We start from the raw sequence: 27318 nt of genomic DNA on the forward strand, positions 1-27318 counted from the left end.
TTGGCACAATTTAAATTATTATTTAAAAAGACAAAAAAACCAATATGGAAACCACAGTCATCTCTTGAAACAGAATCACTGGTCTTTGGAACTTTGTGTGCTTCTTGCTACTTCCTGGTTCCCAGCCATGTTTTTTTTTTTTATTTTGAACTTTCTGTGGTTTATCTGTTTAGTCTTGAATACTTCTCACAAAATCTATCTTACTCTTTTTATATTATGTTTTTCTTTCTCCTGTTTTCTTGGATTTGTTATTCCAGACTTCTTTTCTCATCATTGGATCTAACATCCCAAAGATCTCATTGCAGAACAGTAGAACTCTGTCAGCATTATTCTTCAATCACATCACTGATACAATTTCATTCCTGATACCTCATTCCAGCACTTAATGCATTATCTAATATATCATAGACACCTAATAAATGCTTATTGACTGAGTAATATATAATTTTAAAAATTAATTTACAACTTCAGCAAAATGCATTTGTTTTTTTATTGGAACAAGTATCTGGCATTCCTTTGTACTCCTTTTCGGCAACCTGTTTCAATTTGTATCTTATATGGCACACCTTTCTTTCTATCTAGGCTAGTCCAGAGAAAGTCCTTCTGAAGCAAATTCTGTAGGGTGAAAAGAATTGGTGTCAAACCCAAATAAAAACAGCAACCTCTAATGCATAAATAAGCATCCCTGCTTGTCACATATTGACACAGTTTTGAAATCTGTTACCTATGCTTTATTGTATTTTATTTTGCCAAATTGTCCTGTTTACATTTAATCTGATTTTGAGCTCTGGGGAGAGCATGGTATTTGCAGGTCTAATATTCAGTCAAAACTCAATTGGATCCTACTACTTGTTGGTCCTTTGTTTTCAAATATGATCTATGACATCAGGAGGGTAATGTCTTGGCTTGCAAGTGAATTGAATTTAAATGAAGTAGGACTGTGCAAAGGCATCACCCTCACTTTCTCCTTTAGAGTCAACAGAGTCAAGGGGTAAGACATAGGTCAGAACTATTGCTGATGACCCTGGGGAGGTCCTTGTGGGACCTAGTGGGAGACCTTGAACCTTATAGACTAAGGTCTTTTCCAGGACTCAGTTTGTCTGAGGCAATATCCATTCAGCAATTAAAGGATAGGTAAGAAATGAGGCAAAATGTGAATGTAAGTAGCAATTACTTCATTCTGACCAGAAACTCTGAGTGGGGATCCTATTTCTAAATCCATTCTCTAGTATTCAAAGAAACTCTTTAAGATGTAATTTTCTTAGTAGAGTGCCCATCATCAATCAATCACAGATGTGAACAACCCCCCCCACCCCGCGAAAAAAAAAATTGAAAGAAAAAGCTAATGTCTGCCTCCCTTTAGTCTCCTCCACAGTATTGGCAGGGTTCCGGGTGTATATAAAATACTTTAAACTTTGAAAAATGCTATTATGCCTTTAATGCCATCAATCACTTTTGAGTCCTGTATATTCCTTTGAGAATGACAGGAATCTTGAAAACCTGACAGTTTATGTAAATCAGTTGAGGGTCCCTTTGTAGTTATGTATCCTTTGGGTAGAACATTCAAGATCCCTTCAATTAATCAATCCCTTTATTTATTTAGTACTTCCTGTATACCAGGAACTATGCTAAATGCCTTTGCTAAAGGAAAAAATTAAAAACAAACAAACAATGTTCTCAAAGAGCTCACATTATAATAGTAAAGACAATATATAAATAAAGAGTAGATGAAGGTACCCTGAAAGGGTGAGGCATTCGCAACATAGAAAGAACTAAATAAGACCTTCTACAAAAGGTGAGATTTCAGTTGAGCCTAGATGGAAGCTAAGGAAACTATGAAGCAGAGATGGAGGGAATGGGGTAGGATATACAGGCATGGAGGACAATTGGTGCAAAGACATGAAGACATATAGAGTACTGTGTTTAAGGAACTATATGAAGGCCAGTGTAACCGAAGCATAGTATGCATGGGAGTAAGATTTTAAATGATTATAAAAGCAAGATTATAAAGCAAATGAAATTTCACACAGAAAACTTTTTATTTGATACTAGAGGAAATATGCAATCACTGGAATTCATTGAATTATAGGTTGACTATAGAGAAATTATTTTGGCAGGCTACTGAAGGAGGAATGAATGTGGAAGAGTATTTGAAGGAGATTAGATGATTATTGCTTTAGCTCAGGTGAAAGATGATGAGGTCCTGAATTAGAGTTTTGGTTATATAAGTGAAGAGGAAATATATACAAGAAATGTTGTGGAGATAGAAATGACCATACTTGACAACAGATTGGAATGGATAGGGTGAGTGTAAATGAAGAATCAAGGATGGTTCTGAGATTATGGACATGTGGGTGAATCAGTGGTACTCCAATAGTAACAGGGAAGTTCTGAAGGGAGAGATTATTGGGGGGGGGAGAAATGAGTTTTGTTTTGGATATGTTAAATTTAAGTTGCCTATTGGACATTCTGTTCTAGATATATAAGAATTACTTGGATGGATCATGAAATGAGATAGTATAGAACAAAAAGATACAATTACCCTTGAGGGAGCTTTGGAGGATTCAACATGAATGAAGAAGCAACAAAGATTATAAATAACTAGCCATGAACAAATTATATAAAGAATAGGTGAAATTTATCTGGGATTAACAATTGAGGAGATTGGGAAAGTTCTCATACAAGAAAGTGGCATTTGAAGTGAGATAATGGAGGATAGAAGGACTTGTAGTATTATGGTTCATAGAGTCACAAAGAGTTGGACATAACTGAGTGATTGAACAACAACTACTTGAAGGAAGAAAACTAAAACATACAAGTAGGAAAGCAGAACAAGAAGTAGCTGTACAGAGAGAAGGAATACAGTGTCTCAACAATCCAAGAGAAGAAAATTCAGTGGGGAAGGGCATCAGCAATGTGGTCAAGATTTTTGTAATTTTTAAAAATTTTCTATTAGAGTTCATTATTAACTTTGGAGAGGGCAGCTTTAATTGAAAGATGAAGTTGGAAGTCAGATTTTAAGGGTTTTTAAAGAGGAGAAGAAGAGGCACTAATCAGAAATGAATATTTAATAATAATAATAATGATAATAATATTCTAATCTGTATTAGATAACCTTCTCAAAGAATTTAGTTATGAAAGGGAGGAAAATATGAGATTATTTGTTGTTGTACAGTCATTTTGAGTCATATCCTAGCTCTTTGTGACTGATTTTGGGGTATTCCTGGAAAAGGTCCTGGAGTCGTTTACCCTTTCCTTCTGTAGTTCATTTATTTTTTAGGTTTTTGCAAGGCAAATGGGGTTAAGTGGCTTGCCCAAGGTCACACAGCTAGGTAATTAGGTGTCTGAGACTGGATTTGAACTCAGGTACTCCTGACTCCAGGGCTGGTGCTTTATCCACTACTCTACCTAGTTGCCCCTTCTAGTTCATTTTTATAGATGAGGAAACTAAGGCAAGTGGGGATAAGTAACTTACCCAGGATCCCATAGTAAGTGACTAATCTCAAGATGTCTTCCTGTCTCTAGGCTCGGCAATTTATCCCCTATACCACCTTGCTGTCCTATATAAAATGATAATGAGGATCAAATGAGGATTTTTTGAGGGTTTGAAGAACTCGTCAAGGTTGTAGGCATCAGGGAAGAAGCCTGTAGATGAATCTAATGATTACACTGGTAGCTTCTGTGGACACAATGTTTTAATTGTTTTGCTGAAAACAAAAACGAAATGAGTATTACCTAAAGAGTCTCCATCTCTCTTCCATTGGTATCTTTCTCTTTGTGGTCTACTATTTCAGAGCAGGACATATAACATCTGTTTTCCTTGATAGCTAATTATAAATTTTATGGTGTATTCAAAAGCATATTAGGAATATGACTATGTGATCTACTGACAAAATTTCCAGCAACTCCATTTTCCATGTAACTCCCATTTTAGTTATTGTTCACTTCTCTACCTACCTTTTCTTGCCTGCATGACTAGATCCAGAAGTAAGGGACATAAAGTATGGAGAGAGAAATAGGTGTGACCCAATAGGGGCTCTAAATCTCTAAAAATTATTAATTTTCAGGAATAATTGTGAATTTTCCATGATCTTATAAAAAAGATGCTACAATTTTTGACAAAGATAAAATACCAGAAACAAAAGATAAGAATCATTAAATCACTCATGGGGATCAAATATTATTATGTATTCAATAATACAATTTAAAATTTCTCATGTACCTAGTACTGTTGGAGATGTTAGAGAAATTTATATATAGTTCCTGTCTTTCATAGTAGTACAGTGAAACTGACCTTGAGCTAGGATCCGAAACAGATTGCATTCCCATTTTCTGACATTAACTTGTTGTAAACTTGAGACAGTTATTTAATGTATCTAGGTATACCTTTTTCTCCTTTCTTGCAGAATTACAGTAAAAATAAGATATAATGTAATGTGACATCAATGTTTAAAATGGTAGAAGAATTTAAAAGCATATTTATTATTTTTAAAAGAATCAGTCAGAAAGTCATATATGATCAAATAATACAAATAATACATGCTCTCTTAATTTCATATACATAGTATATGAAATGTCACACTAAAATAAAGTTGAATAAGTATTTATTGGAGGTATTTATTTTATTTATGATATCTTAGGATATAATCACCAATGGGAAAAAGAATTAATCTAATTATGTTGACAGGTTTGAATAGATTTTTTAAAAACATTTTTAGTTAAAGCTTTGAATTCCAAATTCTCTTCCTCTCTTCTGCTCATCCTCAAGAGGGCAACAATCAGATATAGGTTATACATTTGCAATTATGTAAAACATTTCCACATTAGTCATTTCATATAAGAAGACTAGAATAAAAGAAAAATGAAAGAAAGTGGGAAAATAGCATGCTTCACTCTATATCCACTTTATATCAGTTCTTTCTCTGGAGACAGTAAGTATGTTTCATCATTATTCCTTTCAGATTGTTTTGGATTTTTATATTGCTGAGAAAAGCTAAGTTATTCACAGTTCTTCATCAAGCCATATTTCTGTTACTGTGTACAATGTTCTCTTAGTTCAGTTCAGTTCATTATGCATCAGTTCATGTAAGTCTTTCCAGGTTGTCCTGGAAATCATCCTGCTTTTGTTATTTCTTGTAGCACAAGAATATTTAATTACAATTATGTATCACAACTTGTTTAGATATCCTCTAATTGATGGATTTGCATTTGATTTCCAATTTTTAGCCACAACAATAAGAGCTGTTATAAATATTTTTATGCGAATCAGTCCTTGCCCTCCCCCCTTTTTTGTATGTCCTTGGAACAGATCTAGCAGTGGTATTGCTGGATCAAAGGATATGCACCATTTTATATCCCTTTGGTTATAGTCCCAAATTGTTCTCCACAATGGTACAACTCCACCATTAGTGCAATAATGTACCAGTTTTTCAATATCTAACATTTTTCTCTTTTTTGTTGTTGTATTAGCCATTTGTGATAGGTGTGAGATGGTATCAAAGAGTTTTTTTTAATTTGAATTTCTCTAATCAGTAGTGATTTAGAACATTATTTTCATCTAATTAAAGATAATTTGATTTCTTTGTCTGAAAACTGCAAGTTCATATCCTCTGACCATTTATAAATTGGAGAATGATTTGTAATTTTGTATATTTGTATATCAGTTCTCTATATAATTGAGAAATTAGACATTTATTAGAGATTTTTGATGTCAAAAAAAATTTCCCCAATTTTCTGATTTCCTTTCCCTTATATTTTTGGTTACATTTTTTTAGATTGTGCAAAAACTTTTTATAATCAAAACGATCTGTTTCACATATTGTAATGCTCTCTCTATCTTTTTTGTTCCTAAATTAGTCCCTTCTTCATAAATGTTACAGATTAACTATTCCATGCTCTCTTAATTTGCTTATGGTATCCTCCTCTATGTGTAAGCCATGTACTCATTTTGACTTTATCTTGATATATCATGTAAATATTGGTCTTATACCTACATTCTGCCAAATTATTTTTCAGTTTTCTCAGAAGATTTTTGTCAAATAATTACTTTTCAATGCAAAAATTTGGATCTTTGAGTTTATCATAAGCCAAATCACTACTGTTAATTATTTTAACATAATTTTTACCCAATATATTCCTCTGATCCATCTTTGTATTTTTTAGTATCAGATCATTTTTATAATTATCACTTTGTAAAATAATTTGAGATCTGGTACAACTAATCATCTTCTTTCTCAAATTTGTCCGGATGAATTTTTGTTATAGCTCTATAAAATAATTTTAGACAGTTTGATATATAAGGCACTAACTAAATAGTTTAATTTAGGTAGAATTGTCACTTTCATTTTATTGACTTGGTCTAGCCATTAGCCATTAATATTTTTCTAATTGTTTAAATCTGATATGAAAAGTGTTTTAAAATTGTGTTCATATAGTTCTTGACTTTTGTCTTGGTTGGTAGACACCTGAGAATTTTATATTGCTTACTCTTACTTTAAATGGAATTTCTCTTTTATCTTGCTTCTGGACCTTGTTGGTAATATATAGAAATGCTTTGCTAAAGTTGTTAATGATTTCAAGTAGTTGTTTAGCTGATTCTCTGGGATTTTTCTAAATATAATATATCTTCTGCAGAGAGTAAGTGTTTAGATTCCTCACTGCCTATTCTAATTCCTTTAATTTCTTTTTCTTCTCTTATTACTATAGCTAATAATTCTAGTATAATATTAAATGATAGAGACAGTAATGGGCATCTTTGCTTCATTCCTAATTGTATTGGGAAAGCTTCTAGCTAATATTTACTCCACTTAATGTTTGCTGATAGTCTTAGATAAATATTACTTATCATTTTAAGGTAGACTCCATTTATTCCTATGTTCTCTAGTGTTTTTAATAGGGATAGATGCTTTATTTTCTCAAAGATTTTTTCTACATCTAATGAGATTATCATATGTTTCCTGTTGGTTTTGTTATTAATATGGCCAATTATGCTGATAGTTTTTCTAATATTGAACTAACCCTGAATTCCTGATGTAAATATTACTGGGTCATAGTGTATGATCCTTGTAATATATTGCCATAATCTTTGCTAGCATTTAAAATTTTTTGCACCAATATTCATTAGGAAAATTGATACATAATTTTCTTTCTCTGGTATGGCTCTTCTTGGTTTGGGCATCAGCATCATGTTTATGTAATAAAAAGTATTTGATAGAACTTCTTTGCCTATTTTCTCAAATAGGCAAATAATGGATTAACAGTTATTTAAATGTTTGATATAATTTACTTGTGAATCCATCTGGTCCTGGGAATTTTTTCCTTAAAAATTTATAGATGGGGGCAGCTAGGTAGCACAGTGGATAGAGCACTGGCCCTGGAATCAGGAGTACCTGAGTTCAAATCCAGCCTCAGACACTTAATAATTACCTAGCTGTGTGGCCTTGGGAAAGCCACTTAACCCCATTGTCTAGCAAAAACTAAAAAAAAATTCCCCTCACAGATGCCTTATTCAATTTCTTTTTTTTAAAAAAAATTGTATTATATTTAAGTATTTTATTTCTTCTTCCATTAATCTGGGCAATTTATTTTTATAGATATCCATTCATTTTAATTAGATTGTCAAATTTGTTGGCATATAATTGTGCAAAATAGCTCTTAACAATTGTCTTAACTTCCTCTTCATTGGTGATGAATTCATCCCTTTCATTGTTGATCATTATTAATTTGACATTTTTCTTCTATTTGTTCACTCAAATTAACCAGTGGTTTATCTATTTTACTGCTTTTTAAAATTAAATCAGCTTATAATTTCATTTATTGGTTCAACAATTTTTTGACTTTCAGTTTCATTAATTTCTACTTTGATTTTTGGAATTTCTAATTTGATGTTATTTGGGAATTTTTAATTGATTCTCTTCTAGGGTTTTTTAGTTGTTTGCCCAATTGTTGATCTGTCCTTTCCCTAATTTATTGATATAAACAGTTAAAATGCAGAATTTCCCCTAAGCACTGATTTGACTGAACCCCATGAATTTTGGAATGATGGTCTTGTTATTGTCATTTTTTTTTAATTAAATTATTAATTGTTTCTATTATTCTTTGACCAATTTGCTTTTTAGGATTGATTATTTAATTTTCAATTAATTTTTCATCTGTCTCCCATTGTCTATTAATGAATGCAATTTCTATTGCATTATTATCTGATAAAAACTATTTCTTCTTTTCTGAATTTAGTTGTGAGGATTTTTTTTTGCCCTTATACATGGTCAGAGTTTTGTATTTGTCATATATAGCTGAGAAAAATGTATATTCTTTTCTATTCCCATTATTTTCTACTGAAATCAATCGTATCTTACTTTCCCAGAATTTTATTTAGCTCCTTAACTTCTTTCTTGCTTATTTTTGGTTAGGTTTTTCTAGTTCTTAGAGAAAAAGTTGAGGTATCCAACTAGTATAGTTTTATTATCTATTTCCTTCTCTAACTCATTCAATTTAAAAAAAGTTAGATGCTATATACCATTTTGTATTTATATATTTAGTATTGATATGAATTCAGTTTAATTGGATTATAAATATTGTGCTAATAATTGGTGAACCCAAAACTCTTACTTTAAAGTCAGATGGACCAGTCATTCAAAGGTCTTTCAAAGAGCCTTTTCTGAAAGGAAGCAAAAATATTTAGTAAAGAGAATTTTTAGTGGAAAAAGTAATTGCCTCAGTGTCCAAAACATCACTTCTTCTTGTCTCTGGGGCTAATATTTAGCAAAGTATAATCTTTAGGATTTGAGATAATGGTATACAATTTTTACTGTGTAAGAGCATGTAAAGAGGCACATTTCTCTACTTGACTCATGTCAAAATGTGACTTTAAAATGCATTACTATAAAGATGAGGATGACTTTTTTTAAACATGGTCTCATATGAGTTCCAAAATAGAAGATTCAAATTGCTATCAGAATTATAAGAGAATCACACAACCAAAAAGACCTCAGGAATCATTGAGTCAGACTGTTTGATTTTCAAGATGAGGAAATTAAGGAACACAGAAGTTAAATAAATTGTCCAAAGTCATCTATGGCAAGACTGTTTTTAAGAACTCTACCAGTACCATTACAGAAATTTTAAAATGCAAAGAAGCATAATCATAGATGCTTCTTTGCAATTAACATAATTGTAGGCAGAATTTTTATATTATCTGAGCATGATTTTTTTACTGAGCATTATGCTATTGAAAATACTCTATTTTATCTCATTAATTTCTTAGGGATCAATATATTTTGTTACAAAATAGATTGCACTTTCTTAAAGGTAAGTGTTAATTTCAAATAAAGAACAATCTCTCAGATTATTGCACTAAAATTAATACATTTTTCCAAGAAAATTGTGATCTATGATTCAATTTATATTAGAAAAAAGTAATGTTATAAAAACAAAACATTATTTTACATATTTATATTACAAATGTATGTCTTCATATTATATATATGTATATTTGTATAGTTAACTATGTATTCATTTGAAATGTGAAACAAACAAAAAAACTTCTACAAAGAAATTACTAAATCAGTTGAAATATAATAAAAAGTAAGACTTTTTTTCCATAACTGCTAGCTTGTTAAATGATTTTTATAGGTAGGAAAATGAAGAATAAATATGAATGTCCTATATAAAAACCCTGTCCCTTAAGTGAAATGCCTCACCATTCATTGTGTACTCTTATTTCCGGGGGAAATCTATTCTGGGCTATGGTGCTTACTCACAGAAGTGCCTCCCAAGAACATTTCACAGAATATAGGGGCAAGGGCATAGAAGAGAAATATCTTCCCATGCTGTATAAATGGCATATGTCAAGGGAAAGAAAAAAAAACTAACAGTGTGGTGAATAAGCAAAGATTGCTCTGGGCCAATTTCCTTTGTGTTCTGGTCATTTACATGACTTTAACCCAACAATGTGCTCCTGTAGTCAATAAAACAAGACATTTCACCATAGCAACTGTAGCAGAATGTGGCACATGTTCAATGCTCTCCTAGAGAAATAAAGATGAACCCTAATGGATATAATCAGAGATTTCTATCATTCTTCTAGTAAGTCCTTACTCAAAATTTCATTTATTTTGTATATTAAGTAACAAAGATTTGTTTTGGTATGTTCTTTCACAACATATTTATGAGAAACATAGGTTGGGAAGCTCTGTGGAGAAAAGTAATCTGTAGCGGAGTGGGGAGCCCAAAAAATTATAGTACACTCCAGTTCTAAAAGTTCATAGAATTTTAGATTTTGAGACTATCTAGTCTAAGTATTCATTTTAACTTTAGAAAATAGCATATTTTTAGGGCTGTTTCATTACCTCAAACACTTTCGTTTCTTTGAAGCTGGCTCTGTCAGTGTATATATATATATTTCACTTTTCTCCATCATGTATTGACATGTGTATTCAATCAAATTAATTTTAGTAAATTAAAAGGAAATGAACATTGTGCTTATTGCTGATTGCTTCAGTCAGTTTCCTCCTAAAGCCTTTATTAATCCATATGATTTTCTCTTCTTTCAAGTTACATTTCTGGCAAGATGATATTTCTATGTTGAGAAAGAGAAAAAAAAATCTGTCTCTCTCTCAAGTGCCAATATATATAATTTCAAATTTAATATAACATATAGAAATAGTAAAAATTAAGGTAAGACATTTAAAAGGGAAAAGAATTTTAATGATTGTAATGGTGACTTAATGTATTTTTAATGCAATATATGATATAGGGGTTTTTTCCCCCTTATTGGAGATAATTAAAGAATGTTATAGGTTTTCTAGTCCAGTGGGATGAACTCCCTTTAGTTTGATGTGATTATGTTAAGTAAAGATATTAATACTAAAGGGGCTTATGACTGCCCCCAATCCTTAATGTCTTCTCATATTTATTTCTATGAAGCACCTATCCCTTAAAGCAGAAACTGCCTGTGATGATAAATTGGATCCTGAAGCTGTGCACCTGATGCCATGATAGGCTATAAATTAGTTATGAGCTAGCAATATGAAATCCTAAATGTTTCCATATCTCATGGAAGAGCAGACTCCAGGGGTCACTGAGCAATGAATAATAAAACTGGAATTGCTAGTGAGAAAACAATTAATTATTTACACACCTATGAGCATTTGACATCAGTATCATTGGAATCAAGAGATGGTTTGTTCTACTGTATTTGTTTTTTCCTTGAGTGTCATAGTTGTTAAAATGTCAGGTGCACTTTTGTCCACTCAAGCAAAAGGGGAACAAACATTATAATTTTGAGCCACAAGTGTATTAAATTTTGGCATGTAAGTTAATACTCTGTGGGAAAGTAATATGAAATGTTCTCAAAATAAGCTTTGAAAGTACATGAAAGCACATGGGAGATTTTGAGTCAGGCTTTGTAATTCCCTTATTTCAGTCCAGTGGAAGCAAATTAATTTAGCCAGGGCTGGGTAGAAGTCAAAAGAGAAAAGGTCTTCTGAGTAAAATTCCCACTGGAGAAGCTTTAGTGTAGTCTGTTCAGAGGGGCCCCTACTTGTTTTTCTCACTTACTCTGCCACACTCTAAATGATCTTTCTAGCACAGCAGGCACATTACTTTCACCATAAAAGCTTCTGGCTCCAAATAATATATGCATTATTGAAATTAAGTTGGCTATTATGAGCATAAAACATGTCCTCAAGACTTGGTGTTGTTCCTAGTATTTGATGTCTTCTAAAAGTTGAAAATGTTTTCTTTTGGGGGGTAGAATTGGGTAAGAGGAATAATAATTATTATTTTATATTGTGTAATTTTAGAGGCTTTTTACAGTTAAGCACTGTCTTTTGAATGCTATGGATTTGGAGGCCACTACAAGAACAATGGAGAAATTTTGATAGGTTGTGCCAAGACCAATTTTCCAGCAGTTCTAAGAGATCTTACATTAAGTAGGAGAAAAGACTTGATTTCCCACCCTACCTTTCATGCACAGAGCGTCTCAAAAACCTGAACAAAGCAATGGCTGAAATTCTGAGTCTAAGCAATGGAGGCTTAGTTAGATGAGCAGATTCATTTTTGGATGTTGTAATCTGTTTTCCTCATAGATTGCTATCCAGAACCACTAGGACTTTCCCCTCTCTCTTTGAAAAATATGTCATGGATTTATTAGGTGCCAATTAAAAAGGGAAAGAGAGGGAGTCAGCTTAAAGGCTTGGCAAAGTTTTTTTTTGGGGGGGGGTTTCTTGTGCTTGTTTAAAAAGATAGGGAGTTAAAACATGTTTGATGTTTCATTCATATTCACACCTAAGAGCTCTCAGCTTTCTGGACCACACACAAGGACATCCAAAGTTTCAGGCATAAATGTGACTTACAAAAAAGTCAATGGAGTCTAAAGTCACTTGACAACAGTCTTTCCACAGGGATAACTTATTTAAACTCTTAATACAAAAGGAAAAAGACACTTCATTTGTGACTAAATACTTGGACATAGTCGATTACACCTAGACAACTTATAAAACTACACATTGTTCCTTTGTTAGAGAACAATTTATTAGAGTGAATTAGTACATTATCTTAAAAAAATTTATGTAAGAATGATATAGTGGTCTCATCTTACTAGAAATTAAATTATAATACAATTTCTTTGAAACCTGGTTACTAGTTACAACAATGTTGTAGCATAGTACAAAAGAAAATTACCAGAGGACTGACTACCATATAATAAATTGTTTCTGCCACAATCATTCAAGAAAAATGTTTCCTGTGAAATGGAGCAGTTGTGATCTGTATCAGTCCAGAAAGTATATTGATTGATTCACTATATTAACATATATTGAAATATAGCTTAGTAAGGCAATATAAATACTTGCAGTTTCTTTATATTTCAGCTCTTTTTTGCAAACATTTATTATGCACTGACTATATAAAGCTTACACAAGATATTGTCCCTTATTTTCATGGAATTCACAATCTAGTAGTATAGAGTTTTCAAAGGCAAACATTAAGTCAAAAGTCAGAATTGAAAGACTAAAAGAAGAATCAGGGAACTAGAGATCATATGAGGGAGAGGGAGGCATCTTTTCTCTGTCTTTATCTCTCTCTCTCTCTAACACATTCTCATGGGTTTGTAAGATTTCTCTTTCCTCCTTTATGTCTTCCTCTCTACTTTTCCCCTTTCCCCTTTCCTCCCTTTTCCCTTTCTACTCTCTCCATCTCCTTCTTTCTGTCTACCTCTCCCTCCTCTATTCTTTCCCTCTCTCTCTCTCCCTCCTCATCTCCTTTTCTGTTTCCTCTCCTTTTCTCATCTGGAGTAACTTAGTACTTTGATAAACAGTTTGAGTAATTTCTTAGGTTTTTAGATTTAGAACTGGAAAGTACCTTAGAGATTATGTATTACAAAATACTCAATATAAAAGTCAAAGACATTAAGTGACTTTCCCAATATCACACAGATGAAAATAAGAAGAGGAACCAATGAATAAGACTGAAAATGATGTAAGAGAGTTAAGAAGAAAATTGGGAGAATGTAAGGTAAAGGAATTGAAGAGAATTAAGAGTATCACAAAGACAGAGGTGATATATAGTATCAGATGCTATGGAGAGGTCCAAAAGCATGAGTACTAAAAAAAAATAAAAAAAAATTTTAAATCCATAATCTGTGACAGTGTTTGGAGTTTATAAGAGAGTTTAAAGAGAATATTCAGTAAATTATTGGGATAGAAGTCAGATTACAAGAGATTGAGTGAATGGTTAATGAGAGAGAAAAGGGCAAAAGTAGGGATATACTGTTTTAGCTAGTAGTTAAAAAAGTTTAGTTGGATGCTATGTAGGGAGCTCAAAGGGAAGAAGAGCTAAAAGAAGAATTGCTTTAGGATTAGATGAACCTATAAATATTTATAGTTGGAGGATTTATATCGAATGGATAGGTGCTAACAATACAAAAAAGACTAGTAATGGGAAAGACTTAGAGGAGATGGTAGAGGTTGGGATTGAAGATAAAATTAAGATTTGCTTTGGAAAGATGGAAGAACATAAAATACTCTGAAAAAGAAAGAAGGAAACATGAAAATTAAGACATTTTGAGACAGGAAGATGGGTAATTAATAAATTTTCATATTTGGGAGGGATTTCAAGTGCCAAATATGATAGGATTTAGAACTGGAAGAGTACTTAGAAATTGTTTAGACTGAGCTCTTAATTTTGCAGCTGAGAAAACTGAAACCTATAGGAGATAAGTGACTTTCCACAGGTAATCAGTGACAAAGCCAAGATTCAAACCAGAGCAAGAAGAAATGGTTGTTGAGTGACAGCCACAAAAAAGTAGTCTTCAAGGAACAGGAATATATGATTCCTATAGGCTTCACAAATAGAAAAAAGTGAGAGGAGTAGGCTCCATTGATGAGGGTTTCCAGTATTATGCTGCATTTTGGTAAAAGTTAAGTTCCATTTCATTCAGTGAAGTAGAAGGAATTCTTTGAAGTAAAAAATATTCAAGGATTCTCCAAATTATTTTCTTGCAATAGAAAGGTCTTAATAATACAAATGGAAAGGGAGGCCCAGGAGTAGAATGGTCCAGTAAGAGAGCAGTGAACTATAAAAATATGAAAGTATAACAGAAAACGGCAGAGAGAATGGATTTCTTCTTAGAATAAATTTATGACTATAGATTTAGATCTAGAAGGTACTCTAGAGCAACAGTACCAAAATCAAATAGAAATAGATTCCTGCTGACTACATTCTGGCTTATAGAGCCACAAATTAACATTATATATATATATATATATATATGTATATATATATATATGTATATATATATATACATATATATATATATATATATTAAATTGTATTTTTAAAAATTTTGTTAAACATTTCCCAAATTTATTTTAATTTGCTTTAGGATGCACTCAGGATTTGCTCAAGCCTCTTGTAGCTTTTTGATAGGATTTTTGATACCCCTGCCCTAGAGGTCATTGAATCTAATCCCATTAACCCACCCCACTTCCATTTTGCAGATGAGAACAAAACGTGGTTTAAGTGGTATATCCTGGGTCACAAAGTTAGTAAGATTCTGAGGCAGGATTTAAATCCAATGCTTCCTGACTTAAAACCATGCTAAATAGTAAAATATATTCCTTCTCTTCTCTTTTCCTTTACCTTCTCCTTCCCTTCTCATTTCATGCCCCCTTTCTTTTCCCCAACTTTTCTTTTAATTGTTAGAAATCAAAGAAATTGTATGTTGGCTGGTAGTGATAGGAAAATGGAGTTCTGTGCAGTCAAAATGTAAACAGAGGAGTTTGTTGAACTAAATAACTAAAAGGTTTCAAACATATTTCTTTTCTTTTTGTTTTAGTTCAAAATTCTTCCCTCTCCCCACCCACTGAGAAGACAAGAACTATAATATCCACTACAATGTGAAATCATGCAGAATTTATTTCTTCATTACTCATGTTTTAAAAAAGAAAGTGAAGAAAACAAAGAACACGAAATATACTTCAGTTTGCATACTGGGATCATCAGTTCTGTCCCTGTAGATGAATTGGATCTTACATTATGAGTCCTAGAATTACCAAGTCTTTCCCAGTTGATGTTCCTTACATTATTGCTGCTATATGTACAATGTCCTCCTGGTTCTGGTCACTTCATTTTGCATCAGTTCCTATAAATCTTCCCAGGTTTTTTGAAATCATACCCTTCATTATTTTTTATACCATTATACTATTCTAATTTACCTGGCAATGCCCTAATGGATAGGTATTCACTTTGTTTCTAATTTTTACCTCATAAAAATAATAACATTAAATATTTTTGTCCCTTTTTCTTTGATTTCTGTGGAATATACCCCTATTGGTGGATCAAAGAGCAAAGAGTTTTTTGGGCATATTCTCAAATTGTTCACCAGTCTGGTTGGACTAGTTCACAGTTCTACCAATAGTGTATTAGTATATTTATTTCCCACATCCCATCCAGCATTTGTCATTTTAATTTTCTGACTTATTAATCTTTTGTGCATGTAGGGGTTCTTCAGTTATTTTAATTTGCGTTTCTATAATTATTAGTAAGTTAGAACATTTTTTCACTATTGATTGATAGCTTTGATTTCATCCTCTGAAAATTTCCTGATCATATCATTTGACATTAATAACTGAAGAATGACTCATATTCTAATGAATTTGGCTCAGTTTCCTATTTATATTTGAAAAATGAGATCTTTATCCAAGAAATTTGCCACAAAATTGTTTCCTAGTATCTTGAATATTTTTCTAATCTTCCATTTATTGGTTTTGTTTGTGCAAAATCTTTTTAATATTATGTAATCAATATTGTCGTTTTATTTCTCACAAACTTATATCATTTGTTAATGAACTCTCTACAAATACAGTTTTTATGATGGAATATATTTACAGTGTCTTTATGGCCCAGTTTGATTTTTAGTTAGAATGTTTTGAAAGATGAAAGAAGGAATTAAGTAAGTATCTTCCTTCTGAAAAAAGAAATCATCTAATAACATAAAATAACTGATGATGATTACAGTGATGCTAAGCATCATTTATTTTATTTGATATATTTCTGCCTACTCTTATGCACTAATAATATATAATCTTGTGAATCACATTTAATCTTATAACTCATATTGTATATGTGATGCTATTGAAAAGACTAACTTCTGAAATCACAATCACACTTCTATTTCTTAAAAAAACTTGTATTTTGGATTTTTTTTTTACCAATTATTAACTAGCATCTTTCTCCTCTTTGAATCTCTAGTTTAATACAGTATCTGTTACATAGTAAGAGGAGTCCTCCAAGAAGGGTGTCAAAACACCTAAAATATAACCTAGTGACAAATATAATTTCTCATATGTGGCTGAGGACATTAAGGCATTGAACAGTTAAATGACTTTCTCAGGACAGGTTAGTGAATTACTAGCACATCTGTGATTAAAATCAAGATTCCCCAAACATCTGGCCCAGTGCTCTATCCAGAGTAATGTGACTTTGCCAGTGAGGATTTGCTTCTATCTCCTCACATCAAACAGATTTAGCAAAGAAAAACTCTTAAAGCTTTCCTAATTACATCCAGGCACTAAAACTCTAAAACTTATTTCAAAGTCCAGCTTTAAAAAAACAATCAATGAGAACACCAGGTTCAGGGTGATAGCTGATGTAGCCACAGGCTATTAAAAGATGTTGGAAGAATGGAAAGACTCCAGAAACAGCAAGATTTTTTAAAGAAAATAGTTGGAAAAATTTAGGTTTCCCTTATTTCTTTAGCTTTGTTTTACTTTATTGTCGAATAATGCTTGAAGGTGTGGTAAAAATTTCTCTGAGTTATGGTATAGTAATAACAATAACTCATTTTTATGTGTAGCATTTTTCAGTCTATGGAATGTTTTCATTGGAGTCCTGTGAGTTAGGTATTGGAAATATTATTAACCCCATCTTACAAGTGAATAAACTGAACATCAGAAAGATCAGAAAACACACTTTAGGTTAATTCCACAAATATTTAAGTAGTTTCTGTATGTAAGTAGTTACACCTTTGTTAAGTGCTGGAGAAAATACAACATTGGTTGCTAAATTCACAGAGCTCATATTCTAATAAAGGTTTATCAGTTATTGTTTAATCACTGTAAAACAAAATTTTACACATACACACACACATATACACACACAGACACACACAGACACACACACACACACACACACAAACACACCACAAACACACAGATTCTAATAGTTTAAGGAACTTGCTTATGATTACATAGCCAGAAAAAATACCAAACTACTCAAAGACAGATCTGTTTCCAAGTCCAAAGTTCTTTCCTGAAAAGTCAACAATTCCACAAAATCTTACATGTTTCATTGTGGTGTGGAGGTGACTATGGTGTGTTGCAACTGTCCTGAAAGAATATGTCATATCTTAGGAAGCTAAAGAGTCTTCAAGTACAAATTCAGTAACACATTATCTATAGTCCAAGGAGAAGCCTAGTAAGATTCAGAGTAGCTCTCATTACGAAGCTGGCTGTTAAGGGATGGTAATTTTGACCACAGCAATTTAGCTCATCTCCTGCTAAAATTGTAGAAAGGACTATAAAACCTGAAGAAACCATATGTTTCTGAAGTATCTCAAATCATGCAACCAGCAAATATTTAAATACCTAATATCTGTCAGGCAAAGAACTGTTTTAAAAATTATGGCATCATCACAAAACCACATTATTATTCTTTCCACTGTAATTGAAAACTATGGTTCTCAAAGTATCATATAGGGGTCTTCTAGGTGGTCTAAAATCCTAGTTTTTTGCAGTATTACTATTTCTATATTGCTATTGCTATATTGTTGTCTATGTGTTCTGACTATAAAGTAACAAGATTAAAATACTAATATCAGAATTTCTACATCAAATGAATTTTATCGACAAAATTTTCACCTATATATGATGAGAATGCTGCCTATGTGATATTTTCAAAATATTCTTGTGTCACTGTTATGTGAAATACGAATTGATCATATTTCTTAGTAACCACATCTGATTTTCAAAATTATTTTTAAGCAAATACACATTGAATGAATTCTGTGCACCGGATATTGTGTAGTATAAAACAAAAATTCAAAAAAGAAACATGGTTCATTTTCTTAAGCAACTTTAAAATTTAAAACTCTTTATTCATCAGATTTAATTTGGAATAATTGTAGGTTGTGGGCAAAACTGAAATTCACCCTCAAATGATGAAGATTTGCCACTGCTGAAAATATTAAAAAAATGTGCTCCACGCCTTGAAAGTCTATCCAAAGAAATGTGCCATGAATATCTTGAACAATGGTGACATTGTTCAAATAAGTAGATAGCTTTCTAGAATGACTACTCTCAGGGGAATTGCACTAAATACATGTAGAAATGTAGTTTCTATGCAGTAATGCATATCAAAATGTAGTAGCCCAGGCTCAGCTACTTCCTATTTATGTTACTTGGTCAAATGATTAATCCTCTTTGGATTTCATTTTCCTATCTATAAATTGAGGGTATTGAGTTAATTATTTCTATTTATTAAAATTTCAAGCACATTATCATATTTTGAATATATTCCACTTAAAAAATAATAAAATCACATTTTATATTGTATTTTAAAGTTTGTGGCACACTTTATATATTTTATCTCATTTGAAGATTTATTAAAATGTAACTTCTGTGAAGTAGGATTATGAAAGGTGATACTATATAATTAAAAACACTCATTATTTCATCTTTTATTATTTGCTCTAAGCAATTTAATTATTTACTTTATATGAAGGGTAGTTAGGTGGTGCAATAAATCAAGTACCATTCCTGGCATCAGGAGGACCAAGTTCAAATCTGGTCTCAGATGCTTACTGACTGTTTTATTCTGGACAAGTCACTTAACCCTATTTTCCTCAGTTTCTTCATCTGTAAAATGAACTGGAGAAGGAAATGCAAACTGCCCCAGTATCTTTACTAAGAAAACCCCAAATGGGGTAAAATGAAGAGTCAGACATACCTGAAAAACAACTGAATGATGATAATTTTATATGAATGATGTGGTTCTTTTCTCAATATTACCATCTGTTTTTATTAGTTTCTCAGGTGTCACAGCAAAAATACATGATCTAACAAAACAATTTATGATCTCAAATTAGAAAGAAATTTATTCAAAGACATTATGACTTTTGAGGGAGACTATATCAGTTCTGCAGAGATATGATCACAGGAAGGAGTCCAGAAAGAAGTCTCTATTCACTCTGCTAACTTCAGAAGGCACCCCCCCACCCCAAGAAATTCCTCCATTAGACAACTATTGGAATTTTCAAGAGAAAAATAATCTTCACCCTCAAATAAAGTAGTTAATGGTTGTTTTGTTTTTTATTCACTAAGAAAAACAATTTGCTCTTTTATCTATCTTATCCTTACTGACAGGGCAAAGTGACTTTTTAAAGTTATTTTTGAAAAGAAAAAAACAAAGCAACTTTCCCCCCTTGCTTATATGAACAATCTTGTCTCTTATCCTAGTATTACAAAGCCCACCTCACACTTAATCTACACTGAAATTTAGCATGGTTCTAAAATGGAGCCAAGTATGTTGAGAGGAAAGAGTGGGACCTTCTCTCTCTCTCTGCCCCCACAAAAAGGAATTCTACTAAGCAATGTCTGTAAACAAGTAGGCTAGGGAGGAAAGGGCTCCTATTTGGGGACATCTGGACCCCAGATTGAAGTTTTTCCATTCTACTTGCTACATTTGGAATTACTCTATATGCGTTTGGAGAGGGGAAGGGAATCTATTAGTTTAAAATTCCTGTAGCAAGCTGGTGATGAAGCACATTTTGACATTTCTGCATTGTCCTTGTGTTTCATTCAACATGAATTATTTGAGCATTGTGCTAGATACTTAAAATACAAAGATAAAAAATGAAACTGCTCCTGCCCTCAAAAAACTTATATTCTACCGTGATTTACTGTTTGCAATGTATTATTCTTAACAGTCTTACACATATTATTGCAGACTAGATTGATCGTATGCCTCTAAAAATTACTTTCCTATCTTATATTAACTTACAAATTAACTTAAGATATATATATATATGTGTATATATATATATGTATATGTATATATGTATATATGTATATACAGTAACTAAATCCCCACAAAAGTTCAACTTTAATGCCTCATTGTATGGAAATGGCCTGCTTTCAGTGGACAGACATTTAATTGCTAGTATGGTTAATTCATGATTTTGCCTAATAACAAGTGGGTTGCTGCACTACTAAAAGAAATGTATCATGTCTATTTTGACATTCTTGGTGCAAATGAAACCAAGACAAATAAATTACAGCTAAATGTAAGGACAGCTCACAGGTTCTCTTTAGAGAAGTACATAATCGATGAAGGTAGTAAGAACTATCCTTTATAAGGATTCTTGGTCATTTTGCTTTGTAGTGATCAAAATATAGATGAAAAGAACACAATTTCAAAGTTTATATCTTATTCCTTGTGTATGTTTATAAGGACAAAGTAGAAAAATTCTCTGAAGAAACTGATAAGATCTTCCAAACTATATTCCTTGATACTCAATGACTTCAATGAAATGTGAACATATGGAAGTATGGCAAAACAAAATAAAATCTCTGTTGATAAACCTGACTCAGGATTTTTCAAAGAAAAAAAGTCCAGTATCATTATCCCAACATTACAAATGAATATGCTAGATTTTATATAGGTAAGTGACCTGCCCATAGTTATTCAGTGACTAACTATAATTCAGTCTCCATTCAGTCTGTTAGCTTCCAAAAGGTCCCCAGAGAGAAATTCCTCCATGAGACAACTACTGTAATTTTCTAGAGAAAACTCATTTTCATCCCAAACTCTACACTCTCCTACTATGCCCTAATGACATTGCAAATTTACATTTTAATATGTGTTTATATATGAAAATATGTATGCACACAAAATCAATCTCATGAGATTTTATAGAGATGAGAAATTAGATTACATAAGTTATGGATGTTTCACTAGACATCTTTGTGAAGCAAAAGTGATACCTATGTTTCTGATTCTTCCAGAACCTTTTCTTTAAAATAACTAAGAAATTGGTCTCTGTTTGCCTTTTAAATTAGGTTGTTTCCCAAAGGAATACATTCTATGTGTATTTTACAGTGTCCTACTTACTTCACGGGATTATTATGAGGAAATCATCTGTAAAAGTTATAGTACTATATAAGTGTTAGTTAAAAATGAATCATTATTTTTAAGTAGTCCACAGACCATATCTTCAGGTATACAACTAAAGACTTTGTTCAGTGATGGACTAAATATCAACATCAAATAAAGCATAACATTTTCCTTCCATATTGGAAAGAATAATTGGGGGGGAAGTAACAAATATTTACTAACAAAAAGTGATTTGAGGCTAACTTATTTCTAAGCTCTGGTCAGATGCAAGGATAAAGGAAAGATACATATTTTCTTCTTCCACTTCAGTGAAGAATTTAGTAAAATGAAGGAAAAGAAAATTCTCATGAATAAACTGTCAACATTTTCTAATTTTTCTGTTGGAATTTTTTATGGGACCTGACAGTAGTGACTTAAAAATAGTTTAGATTTTAAAAAGTTTTCATTTTTCTTTTGTATTTTTCTAAAGCAAATCCTTTTAAGGCATGCTCAATAAAGATGATTTTGTTTAAATATCTTCAGTTTTACATACACAGCATACTATTCACCAAGCATCACTTTCTCACTTTTCTGTTAATGAGATGTTTGAGTTCAGTTTCACATATTCTTCCTCTCTCTTTCAGTGTCTAACTCTGTCTGTCTCTGACCCTGTGTGTGCATGTGCCTCATCAAATGATGTTTAAAGGCTTTAATTTCTAGATAAAAAAATCAATCCTTTTGCTTTTTCATGAAACATATTTAAAAATAAACATTTTTGCCCTGTGATTTAAAAGATAAAGAAATTAAGAGGGTAAATAAGAGCAGATGCTTTCTTTGAAGTGTATTTCATTGATTCTGCTCATTAAGATTACTCTGTGCTAGTCACATTATCTTAAAAAGATAATGTGCCACCATAGAAGGGTTTCATTGATCTAAATTGATTTGACCTAGATTTGATTGACCTATAGGTCATAAAAGAGGCAAAGTCAAAGGACTACGAAAAGATATTGTTGCAAGAATCTTGCATTATATTAACAACTTTGCTCTCTAGATGTTTTAGCTCTTTTAAAAAAAACCCTTATTTTAATCAAGTGATTTAGAATTAAGTGCCTACTAAGTGCACCTCCCTCTCCTTAAGTATCAAGGGCTTACTATGTGACTTACTATTGTTTGTTTTTTATTCTCAAAGAGGACAATGGCATCAGGAAGGTGACTTACTAAGAGGACATTTGAAGGCAGAAAAGGGGAAAAGGAAGAAAATTCCAGGAGTGGGGGAAAGCAGTAAAAATGCATGCATGGAATTAATATATTACTATTAATATAATTAATATATTAATATATGTCTTTTGAAACATAAAGCAAAGAGACCAATGTCATTGGAATGTGGAATTCATAAAGTAGAATAAAGCATAAGACAAGTGGAAAGGTAGAAAAAAAGATCAGTTTATGTTCAGGGATAGTGAATTTTGACTGGAGCATAAAGAACATGGAGAGGAGTAATAGAAGTCTAGAAAGATGGGTGATGCCAAATTGTAGATGGCCTTAATATTGAATAATTATGTAGAGTTTTACTCAATAGAAGCAGGGAGTATCTGAAAATTTTTGAGCAGAGTAGAAGTATGTTGAGATCAATGCACTAGAAAGGATATAAACTGTAAGATGCAGAAAGATGCTTTGCTACACTACAGATGGGTAGAACTGAGTGTCTGTATTATATTGATGGTAATGGTAATAGAAAGGAGGAGGCATTTAAGTCAATTTTAGTAGTTCATTCAATCAATAATACTGACTTTTTCTGACCCCATGGCCCATACAGAGCACACCAATAATTGACCATGGGAATTTCTTGGCAAAGATACAGGAATAGCTTGCTGTTTTCTTCTTCAGTGAATTAATTCAAACAAAAGTTAAGTAACTTACAGTTATACAGTTAGAGAGTGTCTAAGATCAAATTTGAACTCTTCCTGACTCTAGGCCCAGCACTCTATACACTAAGCCATCTCATTGATTCCTTTTTGAATCAAAAGGACTAAATTATAAAGTTGAAGGAAGAGGAAGTCAAAGATAACGTAAGTCAATCAGTCTGTAAATAAGTATTTATTAAACATTTATTATGTGACAACCATTATGTTAAGTACTGGGGTTCTAGAGAAAGGCAAAAGCATCATCTCTGCACTCAGAGAGCTCAGATTCTAATATAGAAAACATGTAAACAACTAGGGGACATACATAATACATAAAATATAAATGGGATGTAATCTCAAGGGAAGGGACTAGAAGCTAGGAGGGCTAGGAATGGTCTCATGAAGAAGGTAGGATTTGAACTGTCCTTTTTTAAAATAAAATAAAATAAAATTTAATAATTTTAATAAATTTAATAAATAAAATAAAATTTTATTTTCTTCCACTGTCAAAAGTTTATTTTTTTTCTCACTGTGAACCCCTTGCATAAAAAGAAAAACAAACAAAATCCTCATTACACATAGGATCAATTAAATTAAACTCCCATATTGACTATGGTCAAAATACTTAGAAAGCTAGGGAAATTTTGAGCCAAAGGGAGGATTGAGTTGGGAGAGCATTCTGGGCAAGAGGCAGCCATCGCAAATAAATATAGTTAGAATATGGAGTGTTGAGGTTTAGGAATTACAAATTAGAAAAGTTGTATTGTTACAGTGTGTGGAGGAAAAAAATGGAGGGGAAAATTGAAAAAGTAGGATGGAGAAAAATAGCAAAGAGATTTATGTCAAATAGAAGAGTTTCTATTTCATCCCAAAGTTAAGAGTTATTGGAGTTTATTGGGAGGGAGGAAAATATGATCAGGCATGAACTTTAAGAAAACCAGTTTAGCAACTGAGGGGTATAAATTAGTTTGGAGAAAGACTTGAAGCAGGGAGATAAAACTATAAGCTTTTGCTATAATCCAAGCTAGATATGATGAGGACCTGTATTATATGGTGACTAGACATATGGGAATGATAGGAGAAATATGAGTATGTTGTGAACATGGAAATAACGAGGTTTTGCAACAGATTGGATATATGAAGTGACAGTGAAGAATGATATGTGACACCAAACTTGTGAGTCTGGTAATTGGGAGGACAGTAGTGCCTTTAACAGAAACAAGAAAGGTAGAAAGTGGAGAAAAGATAATGAGTTTTGTTTCCCTCATGCTATATGCCCAGAACATATTCAATTCAAGATGTCCAAAAGGTGTTTGTTGCTCAGGAGAGGGATTAGTACTGGATACATCACTGTGAGAATAGAAGACACCCATAGGATCTGGTAAGGTCACCAAGCAGAATAAAATAGAAGGAAAAGAGAAAAGGATGAGCACAGAGCCACGGGGGATATTTACAGCAAAGGAGACAAAGGGCTAGTTAGAGTGGGAAGAGGAGAACCAAAAGAGAATAGTGTTACAAAATCCTAGAGAAACCAAAGTATCCAGTAGTAGAAGAAAATTACTTGTTTCCAGTGCTGTAAGAAGAATGAAGATTGAGTAAAGGTCATTAGATTTGTCAATTAAGAGAAAATTTTGGGGTACAGAGCCAAGATGGCAGAGTGAAGGCAGGAAATCATGGGAACTCTCGCCTTTACTGCAAATACCTTTACATTATGGCTAACCAAATTCTAGAGTGGCAGAAAGAGTTGAGTAAAACAAGTTTCCAGCCCTAGACAACTTGGAAGATCCATGGGAAAGATCTGTTACACCAGGGTTAGGAAGGTTTGCAGCATGGTCTGGGTCACCCTATAGCAAAATGGCTGCAATCATCCAGGGACAGACCATGGGATGTTTGGGTCTCTGAGGACACCTGGGTCTATGGCAGCAGGGGCAATTTCCAGACCTCTCAGAGCAGGTATTTCCAAGGACAACTGGGAAGGAAATGGGAAAACTGCTATACTAGTAAAGGCCCCAGTCTAGACCCAGCTCTGGGAACCAGCAGTAAGCTTAGGGAATACATCCAATAGGGAGGTACCCAGCAGCTGCTTCCAGATCTCTCAGCCCATGGTAAGGGGGTCAGAGGAGACTTCGTTGTTCTCTTTATTATCTTTGAGTCAGGACTCTGTTGCTTTGCCCATATTCAGATCCAGGTTGCAATCTGAGCCCCAGTCTTAGGAAAAGGAGCTTTACTGCCATAGTGGAGCCAGGATCCTCCTCACAGTTCCAGGGCAGTCCACAGAGAAGAGCAGAGGCCAATATAGCAGTCAGCACATCTCATAAGACCTTAAAGGAATTGAGGTCCCTGGGGGGTGTCCCTATAACCAGCTGCAGATACCCTTAAAAGCTTAGAACAGTGTGTCTTCCACCCTGAAAGAAGAGTCCCACCTTACCAAAGAAATAAAATGAAGTCATAGACTGGGGAAATGAGCAAATAACAGAAGGAAAAAATCTGATTATAGATAATTACTTTGGTCCTATGGAGCATCAAAATACACACTCAGAAGATATCCAACGCCTCCAAGAAAAATATGAATTGGTCTCAGGCTATGGAAATGTTCTAAAAAGATTTTGAAAGTAAGGAAAGTAGAGGAAAAATTGGGAAGAGAAATGAGAGCAATGCAAGAAAATCATGCAAACCAAATCAGGAGTTTGGTGAAAGGGACACAAAAAATACTAAGAAAATAACATCTTAAAAATCAGTTTACGGGAGGCTAGGTGGGATAGTGCATAAAGCACCGGCCCTGGAGTCAGGAGTACCTGGGTTCAAATCCAGTGTCAGACATTTAATAATTACCTAGCTGTGTGGCCTTGGGCAAGCCACTTAACCCTGTTGCCTTGCAAAAACCTAAAAAAAATCAGTTTAGGTAAAATGAAAAAAAAAAAGCAGTCCAAATGGTCAATGAGGAGAAGAATGACTTAAAAAGCAGAATTGGTCAGATGAAAAGAAGATACAAAAGCTCTTTGGAGAAAATAATTCCCTCAAATTTTGAATGGAGTTAAGGGAAGCTGATGACTTTGTGAGAAATAAAGAAACAATAAAACAAAAGCAAAAGAATGAAAAACTAGAATAAAATGTGGAATATCTCTTTGGAAAAATGACTGATTTCAGAAAACAGATAATGTAAAAATTATTTGGCTACCTGAAAATAATGACCAGGAAAAGAGCCTTGACTTAATTTTCAAGAAACAATCCAGAAAGATTACCCTGGAATGCTAGAAGCAGAGGGTAAAATAGAAATTAAGGGAATCCACCATTTACTTCCTGAAAAATATCCCAAAATGAGAACTGCCAGGAATATTATAACCAAATTATAGAACCTATAAAACAATGAATAATATTGCTAATGGAAAGAATTTAGAGAGAGCAAAAAAAAGAGCATTTATTTCTCATAGTGTTCATGGGAGAATATTTTCAATAATGTATCATTTTATACTAAGGAAGCATATAGATTATATAGGATAATTTATTAAGTGGTTAGCATTTGATGATAAATTATCACTGAATATTAAAAGACATTTCACAGTTTCTTCAATAAAATACATGCCAAATGTTTTTGCAATGCTAATAATATCATGCTTTTAATCTTTTTTTCACTTTTTCACTTTTTAGCAACTTAAATAAAAAATATCAATTCCATTCAAGAAGTCTAATTTTTAAAGCTTTAGTTGCATTAAAAAAACTTTGTCCATGTATTTATATCTATCTATATAGATGTAAATATATATTT

At 32.6% G+C, this 27318-nt stretch overlaps 1 protein-coding gene across 3 annotated transcripts in view; it reads left to right on the top strand.

Annotated features, from left to right (window-relative positions):
- Positions 1-27318, top strand: part of MID1 (midline 1) — a 447000-nt gene that overhangs the window by 190034 nt on the left and 229648 nt on the right. The gene's annotated exons all lie outside the window — the stretch shown is intronic.

This window comes from Macrotis lagotis, chromosome 6, assembly GCF_037893015.1.
Source record: "Macrotis lagotis isolate mMagLag1 chromosome 6, bilby.v1.9.chrom.fasta, whole genome shotgun sequence".
Taxonomy (NCBI): domain Eukaryota; kingdom Metazoa; phylum Chordata; class Mammalia; order Peramelemorphia; family Peramelidae; genus Macrotis; species Macrotis lagotis.